The 9,473-nt window shown below is 38.6% G+C and overlaps 1 protein-coding gene across 3 annotated transcripts in view; it reads left to right on the top strand.

Moving 5' to 3' along the window:
- The first annotated feature begins 5,321 nt into the window (after positions 1 to 5,321).
- Positions 5,322 to 9,473, top strand: part of robo1 (roundabout, axon guidance receptor, homolog 1) — a 227,122-nt gene continuing 222,970 nt past the window's right edge. Inside the window, exon 1 of one of the 3 annotated variants that reach the window (XM_080889647.1) lies at positions 5,322 to 5,626. The gene's annotated coding sequence lies outside the window, so the exon portion shown is untranslated. The remainder of the gene's footprint in view (positions 5,627 to 9,473) is intronic. The other 2 variants (XM_080889649.1, XM_080889650.1) reach the window with 2 other exon arrangements.

The following is a 9,473-nucleotide window of genomic DNA, read 5'->3' as shown; positions in this document are numbered from 1 at the left end:
AACTGATTTAACAGACTAATAGAAACAAGATAACCTGCAAACACATCCTCTGCCTGTCTTAGAGGAGCTGAGGATCTGTTTGCAGTTTTGCTTCAATTATCTTGATAGTTATCCCAGTAAGGGTTGCAGTGCCTCTGGGACAAACAAAGCAGGGTGAACTTCCTTTTACCATAAGAGCTCAGTGCCTCACAAAACAGAGGGGAAATCTACTGGAATCCATGAAACCATATGCCTGCCCTGAGGTCTGTACCCAGCAAGCATGCCTCAGATATTACAACAAAACAGCGCCTGAACCACTTTGAATGTACTTCAATGTAGTTTTCAAGTAGTCTTTACTGCTTATATTTGTTGAGTCATGCAAAAAGTCGATGCAAAAACTCACCATTGTGTATGAGGGAGTATTAGCTGCCAGACTAGTACACGTCCTTTGGTTTTCACTATAAGCAGTTCAAGTATTCCAAGTTATCTGATTCACACTACGTTTATGGTCTTACTTTACTTTACTAATGAGTAAAGCCTGTTCTTAGCAGATGAAAGCTTAAAAATTACTCAGGTCATAAAAAAATCTGTGAACTACAAAGCATTATCAGTAGTGTCTCTGTCTTCCCAATTACCTGTAATATTTAAATAATGTTTTTACCTACCTATTTTACCTACCAGTATGAGGATCAGTCTTGCAAACCTTTACAGAGTTCATAAGAAGTACCAAAAACCAAGTTAAGCACAAATTTAAGTGATATGCTGATTGCAGAACATCTGTCACACCTCTGCTGGTATCTGATCTTATATTCTGCTCAAACCTGATGTTCAAAATTCACACTGGAGAATGTTTGCATACGTTTTCAGTGTATTTCAAAATGTTTTCAGCACTCTCCCAACTGCAACCACGTATGGTGTCTTTCAGTATGTTATTTCTTTTATACAATATTTTATCAGTTGTGTAGTTCCTTTCTTCCCCGCTCATAATTAATTTCTCTGCTGTTTTGCTGTCTTGAAGCTCCAAGTGTGGCCAGTTTATGACTGTTTGATTTAATATAACTCTATAGACGGGTGCTTACAATTTAATCTGTGAAAAACTCAATATTAGAAGATCTTCATAATACATTGAATTAATTCATGATGGTTGTGTTGTTATTTGCTGGGGCATTTTTATATTTACCATAAATATAATTTACCATACTGCAGGGTATTCTCACATATTTTCTGTATTGTAGAATTCCATTTAATACAATATTATCTTAGGATAAAAAAGTGATAGATGGCACAATTCACAAAATGTAATGACCATATGGTGTCTTTTCCTCAACACAAATAGTCTTGCTACCTTCAAAAACAAGGAGACCGATGATCTAATATTGTGAGTTGATCAAAAGCAAGTCCAGCTTTCTGACTGGTACTTTTAACTGTGTAAGTTTCAGCTTTTTACTCCTCAAAGAGTTTACATTCCAAGTACTTAAAAGTTAGTTTCTTTTTTCAAAGTTTACCTCGTCTGACTTTTCTCTTAGGGCCCTTTGAGCAGCTGTGAATGCACCCAGTGTTTAAACAAGACAAGTTTTTTTTCTGACAGACTTCTCTTTGCTTTAATCACTATTCATAGTATGAGAGCAGATATCAAAGTGCTGTTTGTCAGACTTGTTATACCAGTGTAACAGTGAGGTACAGATGTGCTTTGCTTTCATTATTCAGTGTGTGTGTGGTGTGTGTGTGTGTGTGTGTGTGTGTAGACTGAAGTATTTTTGTTTTAGAATAGCAGCATGGTATTTTTGGCTGGTTATGCTGAACATGTGGCAGTCCTCCTGGAAAGCTGACCTGTCGGTCTGTCTACAAGTTAATGTTCAAGTCCATCAATGCCCATCTGCAACTGCTTCTGTTTTCTCTCCATCTGTTCGTCTCACTGCTGCTGACACACACATGCTCACGCACACACGCATCATTCCATCAAGTACCTGGGATATTTGCACCTTTGCATGCTGGTGGCAATTACGGCTTATGGTGCAAGCAGCATAAAAGAATAAATGTTTGATGAGATGTTCGGTAAAAGTCTTGTTAGAATGAGTGAAAGAATTAATCTCACACTCTCCCACCTACCAGCTGCCAAACCACAAGCTCAAGGCAATATGTGAGACAGTGGTTTGCATAAGTTATCACACTTACTAATGCAGGTTGTTTTCATGACCAGGCGTTGTATGAACACACCAGTGTATTTGATCAGCGTTCTCTTTATATTTATTCATTGTTAATACCTGCATCGTGAACGGCTTCTCTCTGCAGCTGCACCTGTGTGCTTCAACAAATAATGAATAAAAGATTATCTCTTGTTATTCTTTTATTCAAGACTGATGCCTGACCTCACTGTGTGTCATTGCTTTCTTGTTTTTATATGATTAACAAGTTGCAGATGCAGCCGGTTATCCTGCATATCAAGCATAGTCTCAGCAGCTGACTCTTCAGATTTCTTCTCCATCCACGAACACCGAGTGAATATAAATGGATCTGAACTTTAGCTGCCTTTCAACATCACATTCTGACATATTGCAGGACCTCCAATGGCACCTCATCCGCTAAAGAAACAACAGTGTATAAACAATGAAATTAAATCAAACTGCAATGAAAATATGTGCATGACATATGGGAGTTTTATTTAATAAAGCATATTGTCTTCCATCTAATCATTGCTGCAGTACCTTCAGTATTGAAGCAGCGTTAGTAATATTTTTTAACAATGGATCAAATATCTGTGTTAAATTTAAGGGGGTCAAATATAGAGCATATTAACATGTATTGCTGTTGTCCCCAGAGAGGCCAATTGCTGTGTACAGTACCTTACCAATCTCAAGCTATAGACAAGATGATCAACAAGCTGCTGAAGATAAAGAGCAGGATTTTTTCTTAAAGTTAATAGTGATCGAAAACAAGCCTAAACCTATTAATACCGGCCTTTTATTCATCAAAGCACCAGAAACTTGAGTAGATATTCATTCCACGTAGGTGCGTAATAACTTTTTAAGGTAATGAGGTGCAAGCTAACTACTGTTTGTCAATAAATTTGCCAATTTAACTGATTTTGAGATAATGTCAGACCACCAAACATACACCTAGAACATGACACCTGAACTTGCCACCCTTTGTGACTGATATGCAGAGGGAACCTAAATATTTTCACTTCTTTCTCAAATATTCTCCTAATACTTTCTCCAGGATTTGGTCTGATTATTTGACAAAAAGAATAGAATAATAATTCAAGCTTTCAACTAAAATATTTCAGCTCAGGTCTTCAGATCAGTATGGTTTAGTGATTAATGGCATTAGAGTACATTTTAGATTGAAACCTTTTGCATTAAAACAGGTCAAGTAAACATAGTCAATCAACAGGAATATTTACATTATAATCATTATGGAACAATGGATTTTGACTCAGCGCAGTGCTTATAGCAGATGGCAGCAGTTTCATTTACTATGGTGCCCATAGTTAAGAGACTGGTTATGAAGCAGCTCAGAAACTAGCAGTATGCAGTTGTCTTATTCAATATTGGCAGCCATTTGTCATGTTAACCTCTATGCAAGGACCTTGAAATTAATAAGCTTAAAATATAATGACACATAATTGTTATTAAACAACTCCAAGACAATGCATTTTATCTCATTGATGCATTTAGATCAATTTAGACACCACACACGGTCTCTCTGTCTGACATACACGTGTAATTTGTAAGTCAGACTGCAGGTCCATTGCTAGATAAGAAGTTTGTGATGTGGATCTTCATTCCCAGTGGACATAACCTCTGTCCCTCGTTGGACACACCAGGCAGACTTGTTAAGATGCAAAGAGAGCAGGAGCAGTCTGAATGTTCAGTCCAACTCAGAAAGTCAGCTTCTGCGCTGATTGACAGGAGAGGTTGTGTTCATGTTTACCCTTATAGAAATACATGAGACTGTAAAAAATAAGTAAATAAATAAGAGGAATACAAATACTGTACTGCAAAATTGCTTGGCAAGTGAATAGCTGGACAGGAGGAAAAAAGAAATGGGAGGCATAATGCATGAATTGATGGACTGATTCAAAAGGATGATGGAATACATAAATGCATCAATATAGAAATTCAATTTTAAAGCCAAATAGAATCTTTTGTCCATGCTGGTTTTCTTTTTAAAGAAGGCAGTGGGAGAAAGTTCCTCTTTAAGCACAGATTACAAACAGATGCAAATCTGAAGATTTGTAGGCTGTTTTTTTCTTCAGAAATATTAAATACACTTATAGTTGGAGACAAATGCCCGCTACACAGCTAAATTTTGGGATCTCCAGCCAGTCGGGCTGCTAGTAGAGAGCAGAATTTATCATTGTATCATTATCCAAATACAGCTTGAGGTGAGTGCTAATGAGTTAGTGCATACATTTCTTGCCTTGACAATATCATATATCTTAACTATTCAGAATGTGTGAATATATCAGTCTGTGCCAGACAACAGTAAGAATCGGGTTTGAACTCAGCTTGCAGTTTGCCCTTTTGTGTTTTTCAAAGCCATTTAAAATGTATGAGATGAGTGACGCACCTGCGAAGACTATAATTAATTGCCACACCCTCCTATTTATATTCTACTTTACCCAACGCCTTGGCGCATGTGACGTCGTGGGCGCATAAATTAAGGCTGCTGGCACTGTCCAGCTGCGCAAACATGGAACTTTACTACCTGGGGAAAGCAAACCGAACAGTCATCCCGAAGCCGCCACCACTGAATGATGCGTTTCAGGGACACAGTTTTGTGAGATAAATATGTTTGATTGGCAGCTCATTAAACTGAACCGTATCCGGGTTTTGAGCAGCTGATTGAACATACAAGTGATTTTTCAAGTGGGGTACTCGTCCTTCCAGAGCTGACTTTGCTGTTACCTGCACTTGTTACTGAGCTGAAAAAGTAGCTGTGAATTTTCAAACACTTTTTACCTGATGAATTCACTATCAAATCTCAGTTTTACCCCGACCAAAGCTTCAGTTTTCAAAACACAGCTAGGTTAAGTTCTTCCCAGTGTTTCATATAAAAAAGACAACTGTTCTCAAAATGATTCTATAAGGGAAAAAAACAACAATAGGTTATTATTCAAAAATGTCTTGAATTTCGTTTGCTTTAGAAGATGTGGCCACGAGAACCTCGAGAACCATCTATAAAGCAGGCATTTTTTAGGAGGCTGTTTGGTTGCAGTCTTCTGACAGACACGCAGGCAGATATCGGTGCCGTTAGTTTAGCGCAGCTTTAGGACCCAGAGAGGCTGACGCGGCTGCTCCCTGCAGAAGAAGCATGAACAGATTTGAATGCGCTGGCTCTCCACCGCTACCCTAACACCACTGTACATAACGGACCGGAATTTCTCATTTTCACCCTGAAGGATAAGGTTTATCAAAGGACTCTGCATTGGTTCCAGTTTCCAATGGTTTGTTTCTGGGAAGCAGGATAACCCGCTTCCACTCAAGTCGCTCAGTTACTAGTTGTAGGCTGTCCATGTCCCTGGGTTTTGTTCACAGCTACGTGCACAGCAAATAAAAGTTTTACGGACCAGCCGGCATGGATCACCTCGGCTTTTAAGTGAAACACACACACGTGCAGCAGCCCGTCGCGTCATTTTGGAGAGGTAAGTTGAATTTCGCTGTTGTTAGTGAATAGTGCTGCGAAAAGTGCGATGACAAGCGCAGTTTGGTGAAAAATGGTGCTCTTTCTGTCGGTGCGGAGGCTTGCTGTGTACTATTGTCTGTGTGATTCATGGAGGCTAGTCTGCAGTTCTTCTGACTAAACACATTGCACAGACACACTGGTTTTCTATGCGTAAAACTGGTGCCTTTTGGTAGATTTTTCTTTATAGCGCATAAAACACGGTGATCTACTTTTACAGCAAATTTGATGTATTCGGGTACATAAAATTGTGTCGTAAAAATTAACATTTTATTTTAAAGCCATTTCCACAGCTAGTGTCATGTCGTCTTGTGATTTGACAAGTGTGTCTGTTACTTGTCAAAGCACCCTGTTGACTGATGGGCTGTCATACTCCGCCGGCGGAGCTGTCCCTTTTCTGTGGTGCTGAAACTTTCCCAACTGGCCGCGTGGCTTGTCGCATCACAGGAGAGCAGTGACAGGAATCAAGCAATGTACTCGTGTATTTTTGTTATTTCCAGGGACTGACATTTAGGATTTGAAAGGTAAACACAACTAAGCTCTTTACCGGTCTACCTGCAACATGGTTCGTACAGGGTGATGCGTGTAACTCCCACGGCACTGACTTACAGCACTGAAATCTCAACAGGGACTACAGTAAAAAGTGAGAGGGATGGAACAGGCATCATTTGAATGAACACAAAGGGAATTTTAAAAAAAAAACGGAATTTAATTAAAATTGTAAAACGATCTACTTTATGCTATATATTAAGATTTAAAGCATTAAGAGTTATGGTTATGCATTATAGTCAGTTTTGAACAGTTTTTGGTCTATTTATGGACTTTGCTTGGCTGAAGGCTTGCAGCTATGTGAACTCAGATTCACTGTGAGGAGCTCCTGTCTGTGATTGCTGTTATCACTAATCTGAAGCTCTTCACATCTGAGATTTACAATATGGCTGTGAGGATTTCTGTAGACAGGTGGAGTGCCGTTGATGCTGCTGCCATGGCATTGCTTCATACAGTATTTTCTATCTCAGCTCAAGCTCCAGAGCAGACTGCCCTTTGTAATACTGTGTGAGTCTTAATAGTCTTGGCAGCATTTGGCACAGTGGCACTTTACAGACTGATTCACTTTCTCAGAGAGCTGACCAGCGTTTTCTTTTCTTTTTCTTTATCTTTTTCCTATTTTTGGTTTTAGTGATGGTGGTGATGAATTGGGCTGGCTGGATTTTAAAACCAATGAATGGCTTTTTTGTTATAATATAAGTCCCTCCTTGAGCATTTTTGAAGGCAAGTAAGAATTTCTGGAACTTCTCTTAAGACTTTTTTTTTTATGTAAAAACACACATTATTATTGGAAATAATAAGATTACATATTTCTCATGCAAATTCGACTCTCCTGTTGTAATAATTTTATCAGTCTTTTTATAATACCTATTCCTGCTGTGTTACTGACATTTAATTATGTTATCAATTATTCTTTTGTGTGCATTTAGCATTTGTTACATTACAAAGACAATTCATTTTTCCCAAATCCCATTTTTGCTGTAATCTTATCTCTCCCTCTTCACTGCACTTCCAGTTCACATGTCGGTATATTACCATTTTCTTTGTCGTGACAAAGAAAATGATATTACATGCATATTAAACATGCTGGATATTCCATATCACACTGCATCAAATTGATAATAATTAGGTTCAAAAATTGAGATCAGGGACAAAACAAAGAATGAGATATTAGGGACTTATTCAGAGAGAATAATAGCAGAATTTAAAATCATTTTATTTGCAGCTTACTCTTGCTTTTGTTTGTTGAATGGGTGACTTTGCCCACTGTGAACTGCTGGTCACACGTCTATGGTTGCTTCAGTAAATCTCTCTAATCCAGAGAGGCGGATCATATATGCCGTCATGGCAAATTTGGGGCTTATCAGCAGACTTGAAATTTTGTGCGTGGCAGTCAGAGCGGGACATGAAGAGATCTCATCTAACAGGATTAGGGATATTTGGAAATAAGACAGCAAAGCGGGTAATGAATAAAACATTAATACATTGTGAGTAAAACCAACAACAGTAACTAATAAAATCAGTAAAGATTCTTTGAAAGGTTTTCCTGTCACAAATCTCCAGAATTGCATTACAATATTTTGATTGTGTTTACACACTTTCACTTTCACTGTTTATAAAAAGACCTGTTCTCACTTATTAGTATTCACTGGTTAAGAAGATTGAAAGATTTCCAAAGAGTACAAGAAACCATCATTCAAAATTGCAGGTATTTCATGTATTCGAAACATTTCTGCAATAGAAAATGACAAAAAAGAAAAAACCACAACGATAACCCATTGTTAGGTGAAAATGATAGAGGAAGTAACCATTACTCTTCTTCATCTACTTTCCACCCTGAAGATGTTTGAATACCCTGAGGCTTCTGACGATTGATTTCTATTTTATTGTTTTTATTTTTCATTTCTCTGTCATACCGGATGAAATTGCTGTCCTGCAAGGTTGCTTGATTGAAAAACTCCAGTTCAGTTTAGCTCATCCCCCTCAGAGCCCCGAGGCTGTGGCTCCATCAACGGGGAGATCCCGATCCCTCTGACACCCGACCTCACATGCAAAAGGTCGAGGGCTGCTCGCTGTCGGCAGGTCTCATCATTCCCCCATGACACGGCCATTATGGTGCCCCCTGGATGGCATGTCAGTCACCTATGGTGGCAAGTCAATTAGTCACGTCTTAAGGGAGTTAGGGTATGTTTGCTTGTTGGATTTTGTCATTCATCTGCACGTGGAGGACACGCTGGAAAGGGATTACAATTTTCCCATCACAATCAGTTAACTTACTGTATGCCACAAAACAATTAAGGACTCACATTTTTATCTTAATTCATCAAACGTTCCTCAAGTAATTGTTAAGAAAACATGTTATAAGACCAAAGTTAAGAATAAATGACTAACAAAAACAACAGAATGAGAAAAAGATGAAGGCTTTCTAGAAAAGTCAGAAATGGGATGCAGGAGATTGTGATCAAAGTTGTGGTTTAAGGTGTCTATGCTTGCCTCTCAAGGAGATTCAGTGTTGTGTGAATCAAACAGAATTTGCAGCACCACATGGAGATTTATGCTGTTAAGTACCTGGATGATTGCTTTTTTCTTAAGTCTGTCTTTACTCTGTATGTGTGTATTTTTAACAGAGGTTGCTTGTTTGCAGATGTCTCATGAATGACTCACTTTCTATTTTTTTCCACTTTTTCATCTTGGTCAAAATACAGGATTCTCAAACCACATCAATATTTTCTTTGATGAGGGCTATTATAGTTTTTCAGCTTTAATATATTTGTCTTTGCCAGGCCAGTAGTTGTATTTTTCTATGAACATACTGTCACAGAAGAGGAATTTGTTCTGTGCCCAAATCTGTAATGTCAAAGCAATGTACAGCTCCATAAAGTGTGAAATGGAAACGATTGAAAATGTGGCTGAGAGTGTATTCCATGATTTGTCTCAAGATAACTGTGCATTTGCTGCTCTAAAACTCTGAGTAAAATGGGCCACATAAAGTGTGATCTCGATCAGCAGTAGCTGGCTCCTAGACGCCCTGTTGCACACCTCAGTACAGAAAAAAGTTTAAAAAAAATGTTTAGCTGCTTGCCACTTAGTATCAAACCAAATGTATTGGGGGTAAGCCTTTGCGATAGACTGCTGTCCTATCCCTGGGTTTGTGTTGTGCAGCTGCTGTAAGCTGCTTCATGCCCCTGCATCAGGTGATAAGCTCCTGGCCCGTCAGCCTCCTCAGCATGCACAAGTTTCCCTACATAGTAAAGCTAACA

The sequence above is a fragment of the Rhamphochromis sp. 'chilingali' genome (genome assembly GCF_963969265.1).
Source record: "Rhamphochromis sp. 'chilingali' genome assembly, chromosome: 8".
In the NCBI taxonomy this organism is placed as follows: Eukaryota; Metazoa; Chordata; class Actinopteri; order Cichliformes; family Cichlidae; genus Rhamphochromis; species Rhamphochromis sp. 'chilingali'.
The sequence above is the reverse complement of the archived record's forward strand: the minus strand, read 5'-3'. Positions and strand labels throughout refer to the sequence as shown.